The sequence below is a fragment of the Terrapene carolina genome, unplaced genomic scaffold (assembly GCF_002925995.2).
Source record: "Terrapene carolina triunguis isolate 2854851 unplaced genomic scaffold, T_m_triunguis-2.0 Scaffold131, whole genome shotgun sequence".
Lineage (NCBI taxonomy): Eukaryota > Metazoa > Chordata > Testudines > Emydidae > Terrapene > Terrapene triunguis.
Window position 1 is genome coordinate 18,922,214 of NW_020664482.1, and position 20,874 is coordinate 18,943,087.

Genomic DNA, 20,874 nt, shown 5'->3' on the forward strand with positions numbered 1-20,874 from the left:
GGAATGCTGCAAAAAATAAAGTCAACAGATGCAGTGAAGGAATGCAGACATGAATGCTTCTGTCTCAGTCTTATTACAGCACACATCCACACCCAAAGAAATGATCTCAGGTCTGCAAGTTAACTACTTAGGATGTCATCAGCAATTTCAATACACATGAACAATATCTAACTATGGAACAAGCCTGTGTTGTGTGGTGTGCTACATGCAAGATGGTGGCTAAGAACTAACACCTAATGTCAAATTCTTAACAAGTGACTTAACTTGAGAGGGATATATTGAAAACAGCTGCCAAAAATATGCAGCAAGAGATCCTTTAAACCCAGGCTTTAAGATACCAGATAACTAGAGTAATTTCCAGCCTCTTTTCCCAGTATTACACAACTTAAGTTCAAGGATCCTTAGTACCACTCGTACCAATATAATTGTTTATTTACTTTTTACAAAGTTGCCCAAAGCAACCTTTTTTATGAGAGCACAAAAACGCTTTTATCATGTAATATGATGTTGTCTTTCCACTCAACTACAGTACTTCTTTGGTGTCAAGTGGGCAAATGTGGATTGTATCTTCCTGTTAAAATGCAGTCATTTGAGGGAGAATTCCATAAATCCTGCTTCTCAGTTTAAAAGATATCTCAACAGAACAATTCAATATTAGAGTCTAACACCCTCTAATATTCCTGAAACATTAAAGAAGCGCTAAGTATCACTGCAGTTATTTCACACATACACTTTTACATCAACACAGCACTAACTTCTTGCATTAATCCAATAGAAGAAACAAGACCACATTCCACTGCAAAAAAACTACCAGTTGTGATTAAGGAACACTAAATAATCCACCTGTACTTTCGGCCCAAATTAGGAACCATCCATGGAAAACTGAGACAAGAGGCGAATCCAGTTATACTATGGGAATGCTCTAGCCAATGGATCCTGCTTTCTTGAAACTCCAGCTGTTAGCAATGTGATTGCTAACCCAACTTTGTTAGCTACACCTTATTTAATTATCACTCACAAAGAGGGCCTTGTGCAACTTGCTTCTGTGGCAAGATCCTTGTATTCTGCAGCGCTCTTGTGCAGAATGCTGGAAATTCTATGGCGGATCCATTTAAATGGAGGTTTTAATGTAATTAAACATGAAAATGATCCATATAATCAGTACTGCAGCTTATGTGTTATTTATTTGGATACCAAGTTCTATTTATACTCTCCCAATATTTTCAGTTTTCAATGTGCCAAAGGTTTCTCCACTGTAAACACAGAAGTACATTGCAAGTTGTCAAGGGGAGGCTGGAGGTTTTGGCACCTGGAAAGGCATGGGAGGCTGGAGGCTGGGCATAATCACATTGTATGGTACCTATGCCAAAATGATTGGCAGTGAACTAGTTCATGCTGCCATTTAAATGGTCAACTTTAGGTTTCAGGCTTAACCATTAAGATGAATGGGGCCACTCAGCCCTACTGTTTCAGACAACCTGCAAAGTCATTTTCTTCCCAACCATAAAGGCTAGAAACACTTTTTACAAAGAAAGATTCAATTCTAGAGTACAATTCTGCTGCAAGGGGCCAATCAGAGGTGAACTTCACAGACTGCATCTATGCTGACAATTTTTAACAGTTCTCTCACCATTAGTGAAAGACCTAGTGTAGGAATTTAAACACCATGGTGACAGCTAACCATGCTCAGACACGCATTCGTGATAAAGCAACAGTGGGGGGAAAATATTAAAAATTCTCAATGAAGACAAAGCCCATGTGTGCCTGGCACTTTGCAGACACACAAAAACAAAGACCTCCGCCTCAAAGACCAAACAATTATACCATAGGAGTCCCTTGTCACTCACTCATTTCACTCAGATTTAGTGAAGAATTTAAAATGATCACATGGGTTGGCTATCAGGAAACATAGCAGTACTGTTCATTTCTGTGCATCACACACATTTGCTTGCATTATGAAAATATACTGACAAATGAAATACTCACCACTCTTGATGAGTGACTACAATGATATAGGAGTAAGGTGCCACAAGTACTCCTGTTCTTTTTGCGGATACAGACTAACACGGCTGCTATTCTGATACAATGATATAGTTACTTATTACTCTGCGTGGAGTGACTGCAGCAGTAAGAAGAACACAGGTGAAAGGACACATCTCTTTTCTGCTTGCGAAAGTAAGTGGAATGTAAGATTCCCGGTGAATGCAGCCTGTACACACTTGCCCTGAATTACTGCTTAGCCAAGAAGCTAATTAGCTAACACATCAGGTGGGATAAGAACAGGTTCACCTCCTCCTCCTCAGAAGGGCTGAAGTACAGTTAAGCACATTCAGTTTTAATACTCAATCCTGTACCATCCATACAAATAAAATATAATCCAATGGCTTTATGGACTCACAAGCTCCACAGTGGAGAATAACAGCATTCCCAAGTAGCCTAATGGCTTTGCTGGCTGGTGCTATGGTCTATTTCTTTAGCAATGTAGATATGATCCAGACCCTCCCCCAGGCTGGCAGGAGCAGATACAGCTTGGCTCTCTGTCAAACACACTTTAATAGGCAGCTGAAAAGTTCTGCGGCATCAGAGGTCTTTGCTTGCCCTTGTCGGGCTCCAGGAAAATGGTGAGGAGATGCTTAGTGTGAAGGTGACGGTCTTGGACTGTGTCAGAAATTAAAAGGTATCGCTAGAAGTGCTTAGATAAAGGGGGGGGCCATGAAGCATAATAGATACCTTAGACAGGGCTGGGTAAAAGCACAGAGGCTATCTCACATTCTGAGTGATCTGTAGCGAAGAAAGCAAGCTTCCCCTTACCATACAGCCTAGACATGGCCCCAATCCTGCAATCGCTTATTCACATGAGTAGCCTTTACAATCTTCAGGCCACCTGGAAATGCAGTTACTGCGCACGCGTACACACACAAACACACCCTTTGAAGTGGCTGGAAATGTTGGGTTCATGAGGGTGAGGACATAGAGTCATTTAATGACTGATGCACGTCAGGGTGCAAGAACAGGGGGGCCCATGGCACCCCACTTTTTAACATGGGCATAGTTTGGGGGTAGGGAGATTCGTTGTCCCCCCCCCCCAACTGTAAGCCTTGGGCAGGTGGAGGAGCAGATCAGGTCCCCTGCCGCAAAGCGCAGTGCCTGCCCACAGTGCCAGCCTCTTCCCGGTGCGGGCCCCTCTCAGTGGCCCCACTCCTGCTCCTCTTAGCCCCAAGGCCCCACCCACTGGCCAGGCCAGAAGCCAGGCCAGGGAGCCGAGGATGCTGTGGGGAGCCCTGGACCCTCCACCTGTCCTGGGCGGCGCACTCCGGGTCCAGGTGGCAGGGACAAGGGCTGGGGGTTGCTCTCGGGCCCCCGGCCCAGGACAGTTGGAGGGTCCCCAAGTTTACCACCACCTGGCTCCAGCTTTTTTCAGCCTGGCCAGAGGGCAGGGCTTCCGGGAGAAGAGGAGGAGCAGGAAATGGGACCATGGAGAAGGCAGGGCCACAGGGCGGGGCCTCGAGCCTCCCACCCCCCACTTCTACCAAGGTTCCAGCGCTCCTGATGCAGTTTATAACTAAGCATTCTTAACTGTACCCCAACCCTTTCCAAGGAGGAGAGAGGAGAATATATGGAAGGATTGCCCTTGAGAATAAAGGTTTTAGAAGTGTGCATGCCCTCTGTTTCAAATACCCAAAACCCCAGGGGCATACACGCACAAGTCCCCAGAGTTCTGATAATATTTTACCATCTGCGTCTGTTCCCAATTAAATTTCAAAGTACAGAGCCCACAGGTAAATGCCATCAAAGCAAATCTGTTGCCTAATATGTGCTTCCCTAGCTTAGATTCAATTATCCCTTTCTCAGTTACTTGTGTTTGCTGACTGTGTCTCAGGTGATCTTGCAGGTGTGGCACCCAGCAGGTGCATGTATCAGTGCCAGCATTACACATCTTCATACCAAAGGGACAGAGTCATCACATGAAAGAGAAAAACTTCCTCCTTTTAGCTAAAACCAAGAAGTAGTGCCACTTGGAATCATGCAAATTACACACATGCTTTTAGCATTAGATCATCAGGCACTCTACTGCAGTGAGGGGCTCAGGAACCTAGGTAGATGGATCATAGTTCTAGTGACTGATACAACTCTCAGGTACCATCTTGGCAAGAATCGTACAGTGGCTAAATACCCTCCCCACCTGCTCACCATATTGGAAGCGGATCAGAGGGAAATAAAGGAAAGCGTGGCAAGCCTGAACTGAAAGCACTGAGTGAAAACCTTACTTGCACTGACCTAATAAAAGTTGAGTCATATCATCAGTAAGGGTAAAAGGCTCCTCAGGAGCCTGAAGGAGAGGTGAAAAGACCTCAACCATACTCCCAATTCCTGTTTTTCCATCATAAAGAAAGTATCCGTTTCTTTATGAGGACCCTATCAAGTAATTTTAGCCCAATATAATTTAGGTTTTTTGTTGTAAAAAGGAAGCAGGAAATGCTTTACAAAATCCAGTATACATGGAAATGTTTCCTGGGCTTGTTTTTAAATATTTCAGTAAAAAGAGGTGTTAGGGGATTTAAAGGTTCTCCAGCAGTACTGTACTGGAAACCCAAACTCAACAGTGTTGATCAAATGGGTAAGGAGCATTATTCCTGATATCTTGGTCAAATTGCAAGATCTACCGACATAAAATTTATCCAGCTGTTTCCAGTGGATTTGATATTCTTCACTTCTTGTCCTATACAGCGTTGGTGTGTGCTCTTACACAGCTGCTGCAATGTACTCCAGAGGAGACTATTGTTTAGCAAGAGACAGTAATTCCTGCACATCTAGGGTGAAATCCTGACTCCACTGAAGTCAATGGGAATTTTACTATTGACTTGCATAGGGCCAGGATTTGACCATAGATGTTTGCATGATATAACTAGATCAATTTTGAATAGAATTAGTTACACTAGAAAGTGCAAGTTTTCTAATACAGACCAGGCCTTAAGCCGCATTAAGGTCATTGGTGAATTTTTTCAATATATATTAGGCCAAATTCATTTTTGCTGAACTTCAGTGACTTCAACAATTCTTTAGTTTTTTAGAGCAGCCTTGTGAATTGTCAAACCCAAACAGCCTTTTGAATTCAACATTTAGTTTTGTTTTTATAGACACTTGACTCCTGCTGCTAGTACTCAGGCAGCGCTGGGCTTCTGTCGTCAGCAGCCCCATCCCACAAATATCCCAAGTATGCGTCGGCCGCATTTTCATTTCATTGTGTGGTTTCTCCATTCCTTTGCTGATTTAGTCCAGGCCTCTCTTTTGCATTCTCAGATAATGAAAACCATGTGAGGTTAAAATAAAATCTTCAAACCCATAAATCAGTTTCATCTGCATTATCAAGACTGAGCAAAATGTTTAGGGCGGTTCATTTGTCCCTATAAATAGGATCAAAATGTTAAGCTGTGCATTAGATAAAAAGGTCAGAATCAACTTCTACATTTTAAAAAGCAGAATTAATTCCTACAGCATAAGACACAGTGACCATGGAAATGCATTACCTAGCCAGAGATTTATGTTACATGTTATTCTTAGGTAGTTTTTCCTGATATGTCAGTTATGACATACCAAAAAAATTCAGTTAGTGCAGATCTCTAATATTAAAAAAAACTGGCAGTGGATAATGGAAAAAAAAAAAACTTTACCATGGCCTGATGTTAGCATAGAATTAATTCCCTGGATTTTGCCTATATATCACAGCTCTAACCTTGTTTAGGGCCAAATTCTAAAAGCCCTTTTCATGCTGAGAGGCACTTTATTCCGCAAACAGTCATACTGAAGTGAAACGGCTACTGGCAGAGTGTGGGTATCAGAATCTGGCCCTTCGTTTTTTCAGGGTTTTTATTTGTAGAAAGAAGCCAAGTAAATACATATTTTTCTATCCACTGGCTAAGTATTGACAACTTTTTAATTATTCATGAGCCTCACAGACTATAAATACCTCCTTCTGAGCAACTATGACCCAATCCTCCTCCTGAGGGGCTATAACCAGGCTCGGTTGTGGTAGTACTGAGACAACCCTAGGTCACAGACAGGCCTGTTATGTGGTACCCGTGGTCTGAAGTGAACTGCAAAGCTTTTTTTTTTTAAATGAAAGCTGGCTCAAGATCCTGTTTAATTAATGTTTAAAAAGTCACAGCCGTTTAAAACTGATCTGCGTTATTCTTTCATCATAATGATGTGTGATTTGCATTTTTAAATACTTTATGAATATTAAGTCTCAAAACCCCTGGGAAAGGGAATATTATTGTACCTATTTTACAGATGGGTAAACTGCAGTACTGAGTGGTTAGGGCTGAGCTACACTTAAATATTTTGCCAGCATAGCTGTGCCAGTTAGGGGAGTAATTTTTTTTTTTTAACAATATATAGCTATGCTGGCAAAAGCCCTAGAGAGGATGCAGTTATACTAGCAAAAACTTGCTTTTTCTTGTATACTTATTTTGCTCAGGGAACTGGTATAAGCTATGTTGGGGAAAGGATTTGTTTGTCAGTTTAGGCTGCATCTACACTAGGAAGTTTTGCCAGTATAGTTATACCAACAAACCTTTTATACATAGATCTGGCCTAGGTGACTTTGCTCAAGGACACAGGAAATCAGAGACCTTGTTTACACACAAAACTTGCACCAGTTTAATTAGAATTGGTTATTAAAATCAATTTTGTATAAACAGTGCAAATACTGATGAAGACACTATCAAATCATATTACACCTGGTTTATATCCATTTACTTAAGGTCCATAATTTACCAACACAACTTAAAGCAAGAGTTAAACTGATTTAAGTGTCTTCATATTAAGGGCTTGCACCAGTTTGACTAGATAGATTTTTAAATCAACTTAGTTAAATCAGTGTACTTGTCTAGTATAAGCAACGTCCTAGTTTTATGTTCTAACCATTACTGATGTATTATATGCATTAACAGTGGTTGCAGGGAAAACAACCAAAAAATATTCCAAGCTCCCCATGATTTTCATATATTTTGTTCTAAAATATAATTGTGATATAAGCTTATATGCATATGTCATTCATGATTCAGAATCTCAGACAGTATTAAAGAGCTGCTTCTGTTTTTTAACCAGAAGCTTGTTATTCAGAGATAAATTAGACAACAGAACAAAGTAAGTCACCAAGCAAAATAAAATAAAATGCGCAAATCTATGTCTGATCAAACTGAATACAGATAATCTCACCCTCAGAGATGCTTCACTAAGTTTTTTCTCAGACTGGACACCTTCCAGGCCTGGGCACAATTCTCTCCCCTGGTACAGCTCTTGTTCCAGCTCAGGTGATAGCTAGGGGATTCTTCATGATGGCTCTTCTCCCTCCTCCTTTGTTCTCTTCCACCCCTTTATATATCTTTTGCATAAGGCGGGAACCCTTTGTCCCTCTGGGTTCCCCCCCCCACTGGAAAAAGGTTAAAGATGGATTCCAGTTCAGGTGACATGATCACATGTCACTGCAAGACTTCATTACCCACTTGCCAGCACACACATATACAGGAAGACTCACAGGTAAACCACAGCCATTTGCACACAATGGTCCTGGTTAATGGGAGTCATCAAGATTTCAAACCACCATTAATGGCCCACACTTTGCATAATTACAATAGGCCCTCAGAGTTATATTTTATATTTCTAGTTTTAGATACAAGAGTGGTACATTTATACAAATAGGATGATCACACTCAGTAGATTATAAGCTTTGTAATGATACCTTACAAGAGACCTTTTGCATGAAGCATATCCCAGTTACATTATATTCACTTATTATCATGTTTTTATAAAACCATAGAGACTGCACAACGTCACAGTTAGATTTTATTATGGGTGGCTAACTAGCATTGACTTCCTGCACTACATCGCTGTGCAAGACTCCAGCACACAGGCCTGGCTCACTTAAAATCACCGCAGCAAACACCACGTTTAATACACGATTTTAGAAACAAACTTCAAGGCAGTCTATATTTCTCCACTGCTCAGGGAAAGGGTTGTTTGTTTGTTTATTATTTATTTTTAAAATAGATCACTCATTAACTCTACCAGATCAGAGCCACTCATTCATTCCTCATTCTCTGATCTCTCACTTAAGTCAACTGTTTGGTTCGCACTTTAATGGCCATCAATATACACAACACATTTATACAGATAAGATTTAGTAAGTTATTATTTAGAAAATACATCTGGGTGTCTAAGTAAAGAAAAATTACAACAGCTTTGCAAAACTCCTCTCGCTTGGAGGGGTTTAACGGATATGAAAAGTAAATATTATACAGCAGACTTAAACTTTAATTGGTCTTATGATTCTTTTGCTTTATTGTTTCCTGTCATCCCATGGCGGGGTTGGGAGATCTTTGCCTGAGCTATTAAAGTTTCATGACAGTTTTGCAAGGCTGAGTTATATGCAAATTACAGAAATATTATGGTTTTATGATGTCTTCTAATACACTTAACTGCAACATTTTCATACGGACAAATTATCAATCTAGTGGTAACTCCAGTCTAGCGATACTTGAAGCATGAACCAAATATTTTTACAAGAACTGAAACTATCTCCATGGCACTGGGCCTGCAATAGATTCACTCTATGTGGCTGGCTGGCACTGCATTCCAAAGCAGCTTTGGGATGCGCTCTCTTTTTCTCTGAATAGGAATTTAACAAATTAGTGAATCATGCCGCCAATCTGGATTCATAAGAAAGCCATTTGCCTCCTCTCTCATAAAAGACAATGATCTAAAGCAGCAGTTCTCAAACTGTGGGTCGTGACCCCAAAGTGGGTCGTGACCCCATTTTAATGGGATCGCCAGGGCTGGCTTAGACTTGCTGAGGCTCAGGGCTGAAGCCCAAGGCCCTCTGCCCAGGGCCGAAGCTGAAGCCCGAGGGCTTCAGCCCTGGGTGGCAGGGCTCAGGTTACAGACCCCCTGCCTGGGGCTGAAGGCCTTGGGCTTCAGGTTTGGCCCCTCCACCCAAAACAGTGGGGCTTGGGCTTTGCCCCACCCCCCAGGGCAGCGGGTCTTGGGCGGGCTCAGGCATCTGTCCCCCCTCCTGGGGTCATGTAGTAATTTTTCTTGTCAGAAGTGGGTTGCGGTGCAATGAAGTTTGAGAACCGCTGATCTAAAGCAGTGATACTCAGACCTCAGTGGTCCAGGAGCCAAATTAGCAATCAACATTACCCAAAAGAGCCAGAGTCATGTGAATTCATTGTTTCATTTACTATATATATTATTCTCACAGCAAAATGACTGACCAGCATTATTATTTTATCAGCTACAATTGGTCAATAACAGAGTAAAAGCATCTTGACTGGTTAATAATTAAATCACAGTGTTTTAATATCATGTGCTGCAAAGTGCCCCAGGAGACACATTAAAGAGCCACTTGTGGCCTCCTAGCCTCAATCTGAGTATCACTGATCTAAAGACAGATTTCAGCTGATTAAATGAATATGGGGGGGGGGGGGGGGGGGGAAGGGGAATTCAGCACCTTGTGGAGAAGCTCAACCCCAAAAGTGATAATGTCCTATGGGGGGAAAGCAAGTAAGAGAGACGGATGAAAGTCCACCTGAGAAAATAACCACAGATTGGACCAAATAAGACACACACAAAATTCTTGGTAACACGAAACTTGCCAATTTGCAGAAGCATCATGGCCCAGATTTAACACAATGGCATAGATGCTGGAAGTAGGGGTGCTGCCGCACCCCCTGTCTTGAAGTGGTCTCCATTATATAGTGTTTACAGTTTGGTTCAATGGCTCTCAGCATCCCTACTATACAAATTGTTCCAGTGCCCCTGCACAATGGATTGAATTGTTTTGGCAAATCCTCTACTGCTTAATGTCACTTCATACCTACAGCAATGGGCAGAGTTTGGAACACTTATCTGAACAGCCAAGAGAGTCAGATCCTCATTGTATTCCAACTGGCTATAAGGAGAGAAAGAGCCTTCTTCTACCTTATTGCCAGTCACGAAGCATGGCCGTGCTTACAATATTACAAACACTTGGTCTCCATGGAAGGAGCATACCTAGTAGCAAACACTAGCAACAGAGAACATTCCACTCCCATCCACATCATCCACAATAAGAGAAAAACTCTGTAAGACTATTACCCTTAGAAAACCTTCCAAGAGACTTCCCCACTCAATGAATATCTACCCTTAGCACCAAAAATCCATGAAAACAGGATGTACCATTAAAGTTCGGGAGGGGTGAGGGTGTCAAAAGAGGGTCTCCTGCTTATTTTTAAATTATTATTTAAAGAGGGAACATAATCCAAGAGCAGAAACGTCTAACAAGCCTAGAACCTTATGCCAAGCACAAGGATGTGCTTTTTCTTTATAAATTAAAGCATGGCCCAAAGACAAACAGCATTCTGCTACAGATCCAAAATCCCTGCGTTCACAGGTGTTCAGACTCAGGTTTTTTGATTTAGACCAAATTCTAATGCAAAATCTTAACATTGAGGAACAGTTGTACTTTCACTGGGGTAAAATCAATGGCCCCTTTAAAAGCCATCAACATAACTGAATGAAGAACTGAGAGCCAGCAGTGTGCCCTAAAAAGGTATCAACAGGTAGGTACACTCACAGCTGAATAATATTTTTACGTAAGCAGACAAAAGGTATTTTCCCATTGGACTGCCAACTTCAGTTGATTATCGGGAGTAAAGCAGCATCACTAATTTTTTTTTTTAAAGATATCAGTGCCCTGAATCAATGTCAAATATTTCCCAATGTTAAAAAAAAAATGGAAGTCTCATTGAGGAGTAGAAGTTTTACATATTTATTATTATTTTGTGAAAGTTGTGAAATGTGAAAGTTCTACTTTATTATTTATTTTGTGCTAGGCACTGTACAAATACAGAGCAGAGTGACCCATTAAGACATCCCCATTGAGAAACTCATTATTTCTAGACCTGCTTAGCAGAGGGGAAAAAACGGGATGTGAAAATTTGCAATCCAAAAATCATCAATTTCACTAGCATTGTAAGGAATGCTTGGCAATGAAACACTGCAGCCCTACTATTAAATAGGAAATGAAAACCGTCAGTCAGTTTATATGGAAGGTGGGGAATGGGGAAGAGAAAAAACATTTAATTCTCTGTACTCCCACTCAGTCTTAATATTCTTTTACAACGGGAATGGCTTGCATTAGTCAGGGTACATCTGAAAGTACATAATTCAAGCCTTTATTTACAATCATCAATCTTCTTTATTCTGGAAAGATCCCTACCAGGTGGCAATGAGTGCATAAATTGTTAAAGCCAACATTAAGTGCCTGTGCATCGTCAGTCATTTTGCATTTAAAAACATTAGTGCCTTTGACTATTAATGTGGATGGCATATACACCATCATGGGAACTCAATGGAAATTCACTAATAATGTACCATAGAAGTGTTGCCATATAACCCACTTCAGCATAAAGAAGCTGTAAAAAGACATTCTCCAAAGGCACTTTCACTATATAGTATTTTTGGAAGGTAGTGGGGCAGAGATTAATGTCCTTACCAACTCTTTCCATATGGATCAAACATTCATGCTATAGCCTCTTCAGGCACTCCAGTCTAGTAAACTATGGAATGTGATCGTCTGACCTTAAGTACACCTCTACCCCGATATAACGCGACCCGATATAACACAAATTCAGATATAACGCGGTAAAGCAGTGCTCCGGGGGGGCAGGGCTGCGCACTCCAGCAGCTCAAAGCAAGTTCGATATAACGCGGTTTCACTTATAATGTGGTAAGATTTTTTGGCTCTTGAGGACAGCGTTATATTGGGGTAGAGGTGTACTTCCAAATCAGCTGCCCTTTTAAGTACACTATATACTAGTGAGATTTTATACATTCAAATTAAAAGTAAGAGGATGGTCTGGTGGTTCAGATCTCATATTCTACACTACATGTGGACCACAGATTCAATTCACAGTCACTAGACTGCCAGCCAGACTGGCAAAGGGCAATATTCTTTGCTCCATTTCCATGAGCAGAAAGAGCCAACAATGTCACGTCCCAGTCCCAGTTTGGAAATGCGGAAGCAGCCCCAGCTCTATAGCATGCTTCCTGGGCCCTGACTCAGGGCTCTGGGGGTAGGGAGCCTTGGTGAGGTGGCAGAAGTGGAGCAAAGCAGCAGTCACACTCTGCAGTGTGCTCCCCTCTGCACCCCACAGATTTGCAACTGAATTTCCAGTCAGGCATCGATGCTGCTTGCTTGAAAAGTCGAGTCTGCTAAGGTGAAGGGACAACAGGATAGCTAAGCAGAGACACAAGGCCTCTGCAGATCTCAGGAGATCCACCGATTTAGAGGACACTGACAATTGCCCATTCCATGGTAGTGGAATAGGAGGTCTTTTCACTCCCCTTCCACACCCCACACCTCCAGAAAGAAAGGGACATTGTGAAAGAAACATTGCAAGCCAAAACTTGGAATTTCCTGTGTTATCCTCAGGGAAAACCCACACAGTGGGGAAGAACCTGGCACTGAGACAGGGAATGCCACAGAAGCAGCCAGAACTGTCCTAGGGAGACACTTCAACTTTCAACATGGAACAAGAACCCTCCATGGATAAGAGCAGTCCTGGTATAGTTCGGGTGGAATCTCACAGAGCCTTCTGTGGCCATGACACAGAGTTTTGGAGGAAGGGAAGGTGGGTGTAGCGGAGAGGGAGAAGAGAAATTAGAAGCAGGTAAAACAGTTCTCACAGACGAACCACAGTACATGTGCACTAACCCACTAAAGAAAACAGCATGCCACAAAAAAGTATGTTGCCCTGCTATGAGACTGGGCCTTCATACGGTCATTCTCTGCGCATGCCCATACAGAATTGTTCATCTTACTTAGAATGAAACCTCCGAGAGGCACAGCTGCCAACTACCTATAGGTTCAGTACAGCGCCAAGTTCACCCACCATGCTCACTAAATAATACATCGTTATACACTCATGCACACGCACTCTATGCATTGGTGACCGACATTTTTATATTTAATCAGCACAACAGAGAATAAAACACATGAATTAAACACTTCATATATAATTAGAGCTTCAATGCAGCAAGAAAACTTGATAAAGTTGCATCCGAAGAAGTGGGCTGTAGCCCACGAAAGCTTATGCTCTAATAAATTTGTTAGTCTCTAAGGTGCCACAAGTACTCCTGTTCTTTTTGCGGATACAGACTAACACGGCTGCTACTCTGAAACTTGATAAAGTATGGAAGCCAAGATTACACATGCACACCCCATGCACACACACACTGAGCCCTTGGTATTTCTCTGTAAAATAGGAAAAGCAGAACATCTTGAAATGTAGATTCAGATTTTAACTTTTTCCACAGAAGTGGAAGAAAACGAGAAACACCACTGCCGTTAACCAGAGCGGCGTGCAAACTCACTCAAGCCAGCCTTGCAAAATCTTACTTGCCCAGGCACCCAGGGCAAGCAAAATGTCATTGGTGCACTTTTAATGACAATTTTGCAAGGCTAAGCTTAAATATTTGCAGGAGGTGAAGGTTCAAATAATGACCCCCGGTTCTGATACCACAGTGATGGGCGAAGAAACTACCCAGAAGAGAGGAGAGCAAATCTAACTCCGAGGTTTATGCTATCACACATAATGCGGGCTCCACTGTCCCTAAACACTTCTCTTACCTACTTTTGAGCTGGAGACAAAAGGATTTTCTTCTTTTTTCCAAACTGACCGGACTCCTGTAGCTTTTTGGGTCAGCTCCACAAAGGACGCCTTGCTGCCAACAGTATTTTCTCTTTGTGCTCTTTTTACCCCAGGGAGTAAAGGGCAAAACACTGGATTCAGGCGGGATGGTGGTTGCAGTACACGACGCAACAGGCTGGCTTGCAGAGATGTTGCACTTCAGCGAGCTTTCACTGCAAATCCTTCCTTCATTCTCAGTGTCGATCAAACAGGCGGGAGGAGGGTAGACTTTTTTAAATTGCAAAAATAATAGTTTGCTTTGGGGGGGGATTCTGTGGGCAAATTTATGGCTCGACTTTTTTTAATACAAGCGATCAAGATCGATGTATAAAAAAATCCAACTGCAGTCGGATCAGACGTGCCTGGTTTTCCTGGAAGAAAGAATGTGGCTTATATAAAAATGGCAAACAGGAGAAGAGAACTTTAAAAGTTTCCTCCGTCCCAGTGCAAATTTGCTAAGTACAAATTCTGCTTGTCAATCCCAGAACTGCACAGGAAACTCCAGTCCCCCTCTGCCCAGGGAGGGAAAAGCGGCCATCCAACCACTGCATTCCGGCCTCGGAGGAAAGTTACTGATCTCAATGGATTGCTCTCACACACGAAGGATTTCTTTTTTAAAAAATTGCCTTGTGCAAAATCAGGTTCCTGAGCTCCCCAGACCTCAGGGGCTGATCTCCCATTAATGCAGGAGACTATCCTGCAAAAAGAGATCAAGCCCAAGCAAAGCAGCTTCTCTCTTCCCTTTTCCTTCTTCCGACTCTCTCTCTGTCTCTCCCCCCAGCTCGGATTCCCGCTGGGATTGTGAGTATGTTATGAGAAGAATGCAGGAAGCACACCTCCTCCACCTCCCCCTAGCAGGAGCTTTCCCAGGCCACACTGCAGCCCTGCTGCTGGAGCCTCATCATCAAGACACCCAAAAGGAAAGTCCCTCCGAAAGTTTAGCTGAACAGAGTCCAGACTGGAAAGAGCAGTTTCAGTATGTTGTAGAACTGCAGGAGGAGCCAGGAGAAAAGGAAAGCCGTCCCAGCCACTCTTTTTATGTCTATTGGACAGCTCCATCTTCGGTGCAGTTTTCTGTTGGCTGACTGGCTTGTCAGTCATGCCACACAGGTTTTAAAAAAACCAGAAACCCAAGACAAGCTTCTATTGTATTCTTGCTGGAGCAGCAGGGAGACTTAACTCTGAACCTCTAGTCTCAGGAGAGGTGTAACCAGGACTCAGTGCCCCTGCAGGAAATACTGTAAGGAAAATGACATCTGTGGAAGAACTTCAGCCCCCTGAAGAAGCTAAAAGCCTGTTTTAATCTTGGGGGGGGGGGGAGGGGAAATAGAACCAAGCATCTCTCCTGAATTCCTTAAAATACCTTTCAACAAATTGGAAGCAGTAGCACCAGAGATCGGATATCTTGTTTTACCTTGGTCACCCGAATCACCTGGCTTGCAATTCTACTGAAGAAAATCAAGTTAAATGTGTGCACAAACTTTGTAGTGTAATAGTTGGCCCTTTATCTGTAGTGGCTACTTGGTTCATATTGGTGAAGAGCTTTGAAGGTGAAAAGCACTGTGAGCTATCGTGGTGCACCGCTCATGCACACTCTGGCGCTACGATTTCTATATAAATATGAGTCTATATACACAATCCTATTTAGATACTAAGATATATATTTTAAGTTGTAAAATATATTGACAACTTGATACTTGTAAAAGCACTCAGATCATTGGATAAAAAGTGTGATGACTATATGTTTTATTTATTTTATCATATATTATAAAATATATACTTCAAGCTGTAAAATATTTTTACAACTTGATATTTGTAAAAGCACTTTGAGACCACTGGATGAAAAACACAATTATTATAAAGCATTTTTCATCCAATGATCTCAAAATGCTTTTACAAATATCAAGCTGTAAAAATATGTTACAGCTTGAAGCATATATTTGAATATATAAATATGATGTATATATAAATATGACTATATTCATAACCTATATTTTATTATATATACTTGTTTACATACTTATACAAAAAACATTGTATGTAAAATTATATAATAATAAATAAAAAAAATAGTAATTGCACTTTTCATCTAATGATCTCAAAGTGCTTTTATAAATATTACTTTAAGCTTCACAACATCCATGCAAGGTAGGGAAGTAATTGTGATGTTATAAAAACAAGGGATGTTCTTGCATATGTGCATTTGTGCAGTTCTTACTCACGGATATTTAATAAATATATATATAGGCCTAATCTAGCCTTACTTCAATGCAGAAAGAAAATCAGCATGAATTCAGTGGGACAAGTCACTGGGATGAAGTCAGTCATATGCGTAAGTGTTTGCAGGATTAGGCCCCACATTTTTAAAACGCCAAGCCAATTCTGCATAACTAAATGGGATAACTCCAATTTACACCACATGCAGAAAATAATTGAAAGCGTGGAAAAAATAGACGATGAAAATCAGGTAAATGCATTTAAGCAGGACATTTTAAAGGATAAGTCCCCTGTACTAAATGTTTTACTCAAAAATAAAACTATAAAATATTCTTCCAGAGCCCAAACCTGCAAGTTCTGCGTGTCTAAAACCCCCATTGCCCTCCCAGAATTGCACCTGAATGATAGATTTGAGAAGAGGGTATGCTCCATGCCTTCTCTAGACTTGAATATTTATCCCAAATACAACCACGATATTGTCAACTCTCACAATTTTACAAGGTCTCATGATTTGTTTTTTCTTAAAATCTCAGCTCCTAGAATCATGTGATTAACTTAAAAAAAAAAAAAAAAGGAAAGGAAAGATGAAATTCTAAGGAAGCTTCTTTCTAGCCCTCCTGGTTGCAGAGTTAAGCTTAAAAACACAACCCTCACCGTGCCTTTCAAAAACAGAAGACAAAGAAAAAGAATCCAAATGTAATATTTCCAAATCTCATGATTTTTAATCCAATCTCATTATTTTGGGGGCCCTGCCTCATGGTTTTTCAACACTTGGGATTGGCAATACCACAACCATTGCTGTAGTTGTATGCAAACCTCTAGCATAGTCAAGCAAAGCTGCTATCTGCACCAGTGCTGGAGCTTGAAACGGGTAAGCTCCACTGGTGCAAATAGCAGCTTCATCTGTCTATGCTAGGGGTACACTGCACCCCTTCCCTGTAATCAGGCCAAATCCCCAATCCAAACAGGGTCTGAGATAACAATATGGCCCCTCCTCTCAAAGGGACCTTTTGGGTAGCAGAATATTTATATACAAACTATTTCCTTGCCTTTCTCACAATTCACCTCCTCCTTTGTTTACATACAATAAACTCTAATCCTTTGTTTGCCACATCGCTTCTCTGTGAGGTCATTTCATTGTCTGCAAAAGCAGGATGGAGATTACTGGGGTGACTGTTTATTTGTTTTGTGACTATCTCTTTCAGTAACTTGCAACTTCAAGAAAGAATAAGATGAAAAAGAAAAGCGGGAAGAGGTCTATCCCCCATGGCAATTCATCTCCCTGATTTTATATGTTTATATTTGCACCACTGAATAGCTTCATTTACTTTGCAGGATCAGGCCCTAAAGTAACACCAATTTCCAGAACTGCTCAGCAAGCAGCAATTTCTATTGGCCACTGGTCAAACCGTGCTGCTTGCATTATAAAATTTGTCCAGTAAAAGATATTGCTGCATTAGGGTTGCCAGGCGTCCGGCTTTCAACCGGGACCCTAGCAGCTCCGGTCAGCACAGTTGACAGGGCCGTTAAAGCTCCAGGGTAGGCAGGGAGCCTGCCTTAGCCTCGCTGCACCACCAACCAGGAGCTGCCTTAGGTAAGCGCCACCCGGCATGAGCCTGAACCCCAAATCCCCTGCCCCAGGTCAGAACCCCCCCCCCGTACCTTAACTCCCTCCCAGACCCTGCACTCCCACCCACACCCCAACCCCAACCCCCTGCCCCAGCCCTGAGCCCCCTCCTGGAGCCCGCACCCCCTCCTGGACCCCAACCTCCTATCCCCCTCCCTCACCCAAACTCCCTCCCGGAGCCTGCACCCCAACTCCTTCTCCAGTCCTGATCCCTCTCCCACACTCCTTGGCCCCAGCCCGGAGCTCCCTCCTGCACCCCAAGCTCCTCATCCCCAGCCCCACCCCAGAGCCTGCACCCCCAGCCCTCACTCCCTCTCATACCTCAACCCCCTGCCCCAGCCTAGAGCCCCCTCCCACACCCTGAACCCCTCATTTCAGGCCCCACCCCAGAGTCCACACCCCCTCCTGCACCCCAACCGCCTGCCCCAGCCCAGTGAAAATGAGTGATGGTGCGGGAGAGCGAGCGACGGATGGAGGGGGGCTGGAGTGAGTGGGGGGGTGCCTCAGAGAAGGGGCAAGGTCTTGGGGAAGGGACAGGGCAGGGGTGTTCCGTTTTGTTCAATTAGAAAGTGGGCAGCCCTATACCTCATCCACCTTGTCTTGTCCTATTCAGGTCAGTTCAGTGGAACTATTATTCTGAGGAAGGACAGCCTGATGTGGCCCTTCACCTTTTAATTGCTTTATCCACAAGACTGTTATTTACATATGTTCACAAATCTACCATAAAAATAATCTGGAAACAATTTCAGGAAAATAAAACAACCCTCCCCCAGAAATTCCAAAAGCCTGCACATATAAATACACAATCTTTTTTCTGTAACTGATGCTCATTCGCTGGAAAATTTTAGCAAAAACAAATGAACAAACACATGTAAACAATTCATTAACATTCCCACAACATTACAGCTAGAACAGGTAAACAGAGGACAATATATGCCAGAAGTTATGGTGAGGAGTGTGATGAAATATATAGCTATAGCTGGATTAAAGATTTATAAATAACCCTGAAATATATGATCCCACCACATAACTGCCTCCCTTCCGCATCCCAAAAGAAAACTTGTGGTGTGGCAAATGGAGGTTCATCAACAAAGCAAAATATTTTTAATTCACACTGTGAAAAATGGCTTGCCTTGCCCAAGGCATATTAACCTCAAGCCATCTTCCTCTGTTTATTCAAAAGAATATTAGTGCAGCGCTTTTTTAAAGCAATCAGAGATAACAGCTTTATCTGAACAGGAAAAGAACAAAGAGAGATGCATGAAATCCAAATTCTCCTCAGAAAATGTTCTTCCTTTGCATCCTCACTCCCCCACCCCTGCAGCTAGCGCAGTACTCATGAGCTATGGCACACACTGACTGAAGTGCTGCCAGACGAAGGAAGCTAGCAGTTTTCCACACAGAGATCACACTATAATGTGGGAATTCAGGAAACAGCACAAGAAAGAGGTTCCTAATAACTGCGCCAGCTTTCTCAGGCCAAGTTATGCAATCATGCAAAGGTTACATTAGGTGTATTCAAGGCAGAGAAGATAAATATCACTGTGGAAACAATTTGGAAGTAGAAAAATAAATCTTGAGCCCATCCTACACCTAGAATAGTACTTGATAACCTGGGATCCCCGAACCTATGATTTTGAGGGGCTGCTGCTCTTTGCATTCTTTAAAATTACGCCATTTAAAATTTCTCCCTGCAGCTTTGTTCTCTTTTCTCCTCAGCAACTGGAGTTGAGGAAGCTGCTCATATCACCCTCGCTAAATGGGACAGATTCCCAGCGGAGCCTAATGTCCACTAAATACAGCTGAGGGGATGTAAATGCTGCAACACCAGCGCCACCCCCATCCCTGGCATAGAAAGTGTATTGCTGGTCATGGCCCCTGGGGCCATTATGTCAGCTGAGACTACACAGATCACAGCAGCACTGTGGCCATTCCCCCTTTTGCCCCAGCCCCCCTCCTACACTGAAAGCTCCAGGGGCAGTGGTTATACTGGCTCCCCAATGCCTGTGAGTTCCCCACTGTGTGAGTGGCACAAAGTTGCCAGAGAAAAGAAGAGAATATGGCCCTACACACTCATTTCACTCAGAGATTTGTGGAATTTCATGAAAAAGGCTAAAGCTGCAGACTGAGTTAAATAATGGCTTAATATGAAAAGATCACGCAATCAATAGAAAAATTCAGGATGGAACCAGAAAAAGAGATGTGGATAGGAAGTTTACTAAAGGTAGAGGAGCCAGAGAACAGGTAGTTATGAGAGAGGATATTTCCTTGTCTTGCTCTCCCCATATAAATAAGATCATTAACATCAAAGGCTGTATTCTGGGTGCAGTGCAGTGGTTAAAAAGGAATAATAATAATATTCTGTTTTTATTTTTGTCTGCAGATCCCAATGCTACGAAGTTGGCTAAGAATCATTATTGCTGCTTAATAGAGAAGGGACTTGAGGTGCAGAGGGGATAAGTGATTTGCCCAACGTCAGTGAGAGGCAGGAATAGAATTCAAGAAACTCATGATGCTTTTCCCATATTGTATCCAGTGGATAACATTACCTACAAGAAAAGCCTCCTTAAAGCTTCCTCTCGGGCAAGAATGGGGTAAACTGCACTTTGTGAAAAGAGAAAGGTCAATCCACTTGTCCCAGCAGAAGTGAGGGTGAGGCATAAATTCAATGTGAAACAGGCCATCGTACACCCGAGATGGTAATGATGGGTATTTGCATACCAATGATTTTAAAAATTACTACTGTAAAACCTAGCACGTTTGGGGTTATTAGGAAAATTCTGCCTTCCAGAATACAGACATTTGAACAGTTATGGGCCATATCTAATGGAGAGCTCTAATGGAGAGCTCGAAAGCTCATCTCTCTCACCAGCGGAAGTTGATCCAATAAAAGATATTGCCTCACCCACCTTGTCTCTCTCATGGGCCATACGGTCTTGTTTCACCCTCTCAGTGCTCACGGTGTCTTTCTACAGCAGTTTATTAACCTGCTAATTCTACACAATAAAATTTTAATGACCGTGTAATTTAGCAAACTGCTGTGGGGAAAGTAATTACTGTAGAAAACTTTTACATAGGCCTGGTCTACATTACAAAGTTAGGTTGACCTAAGCCACCTTGCATCTACCTAGCTGTGCATATGTCTACATTTAAATTGGTCTCTTACCCATGTAAGTACCCCATTACAGCAACACAGTAACTGAGCAGCACTGAGCCATGGTCTATGTACTGAGGTTGACGCAGCGCAAGTGTAGCCACTGCATTACTTATGTCAACCCTAACAGTCCTCCAGCAGCT

At 42.4% G+C, this 20,874-nt stretch overlaps 1 protein-coding gene across 1 annotated transcript in view; it reads right to left on the minus strand.

The window, feature by feature from the left end:
* Positions 1 to 14,672, minus strand: part of AMOT (angiomotin) — a 61,774-nt gene extending 47,102 nt beyond the window's left edge. The window contains exon 1 of the mRNA XM_026653080.2: positions 13,673 to 14,672. The gene's annotated coding sequence lies outside the window, so the exon portion shown is untranslated. The remainder of the gene's footprint in view (positions 1 to 13,672) is intronic.
* Between the last annotated feature and the right edge of the window lie 6,202 nt (positions 14,673 to 20,874).